General features: G+C 38.6%; 1 pseudogene; it reads left to right on the forward strand.

Annotated features, from left to right (window-relative positions):
- The first annotated feature begins 553 nt into the window (after nt 1-553).
- Nucleotides 554-672, forward strand: LOC112476471 (annotated as a pseudogene).
- The last annotated feature ends 1,153 nt before the right edge of the window (nt 673-1,825 follow it).

The following is a 1,825-nucleotide window of genomic DNA, read 5'->3' on the forward strand; positions in this document are numbered from 1 at the left end:
ACGGAACTGTAAGGTAATACATTTGTGTTGCTTTAAGCTACTAAGTTTGAGGTCATTTGTTATAGCAGCAATAGTCAACTAATATGATATGTTTATTCCCCAGTGTTTATCTCTACAGAGCACTGGGGTCTCATACTCAGGACATAAGCCAGTTTCACTGACTAGCCTGGAAAGGACACCTGACACACGGACTCTGCAGACACCTGATCATGTTGCACCACGTTTTCTCAAAGCCACTGAATGTCAGAAGTCCTCTTGACAATCAAGCCACCCAGTTATCTTCGGAAGATCCAAGCATGGGTCATGTTTCAAATGGATGTGAAATAAGTTGTTTGGAATAAAAGGAATTTAATCGCTCATGCCATGCACAAGCCTTCCACAGGATTCACCGACCTTTTACACGGCGAGAACGCGTTGTTGCCAAATACTGGGGATTTTTCTTTTTACTTTAAAAACTGACCAGATGCAATGTCTATTTCATTGAGGGTGGAGAAGACTAGTAAAATTAATACACAAAACCTCTTTTAGCATAACTTAACAAAATAAATTTCTAGTCTACAGCCGTGCCACCCTGAACAAGGCCGATCCCATCTAACCTTGGAAGCTAAGCAGGGTCGGGCCTGGTTAGTACTTGGATGGGAGACCAGCTAGGAAGACCAGGTGCTGTAGGCGTAAAAAATAAGGGATTGTAAGCTGACAAGGTCCTTGCAATCTGTGAGGTCAACCAAAGGTTGCCTCGCCTAAAAATATTTTAAAAAAAGAAAAGAAATTTCCAAGAGAAAACTGATCAATAATCGCTCATATCTTTTCAAATTAGTGTTTTGTATTTCTTCAGATAAATACCCAGAAGTGGGATTGCTGGGTCATACGGTAGTTCTCTTTTTAAAAATTCAAAAAGATATACATATCCCTGTGTTCACTGTAGCATCATTTACAATAGCCAAGATATGGAAGCAACCTGTGGAAGTGTCCATCGAAAGATGACTAGATAAAGAAGATATGGTACATATATGCAATGGAATATTACTCGACCATAAAAAGAATAAAATCCTCTCATTTGCAACAACATGGATGGACCTAGGGGGTATTATGCTAAGTAAAATAAGTCAGACAGAGAAAGACAAATATCATATGATTAAACTTATACGTGGAATCTAAAAAACAAAATGAACAAACATAACAGAAACAAAGTCACAGACACAGAGAACGAACTGATGGTCGCCAGATGGGAGGGTGGTTGATGGGCTGGGTGAAAACGGGGAAGGGATTGAGAAGTACAAATTGGCAGTTACGAAACAGTCACGAAGATGGAAAGGGCAGCATAGGGAATGTAGTCGATAATGTTGTAATAACTACGTATGGTGTCAGGGCGGTACTAGACTTATCGGGGCGATCGCTTTGTAAAATATATAAATGTCTAACCACTATGTTGTACGCCCGAAACTAATATTATTGACTGCCAACTGTAATTGAAAAAAATTTTAATTAAAAAAAGTAACTGATCGTATCAATCGTATTAACCATTTGAAGGAAAGAGTAAATAAGCACAAAAGACTGGCTGAGAATACAAGTAAATTCCTCTCCATCCTCATAGCTACGTGGCACTTGTATCACATCAAATGCCGGACATGAACTTTCACTAATATCATTTAACTTTAAAGAAATATGGGCAAGAACCTTGTCTGAGGCATCACCACTTTATTCTAATGCCCTCAAATAAACGGTTAGACTTCTCAGAGGATGATAACAGACAGCTCCCATATTTGAATCGGATGTTTGGAGAAAAGTAGAAAATAAAAACGTGCAGTTATTTTTTTATTGCTTA

Source organism: Pteropus alecto, unplaced genomic scaffold (genome assembly GCF_000325575.1).
Source record: "Pteropus alecto unplaced genomic scaffold, ASM32557v1 scaffold101, whole genome shotgun sequence".
Classification (NCBI taxonomy): domain Eukaryota; kingdom Metazoa; phylum Chordata; class Mammalia; order Chiroptera; family Pteropodidae; genus Pteropus; species Pteropus alecto.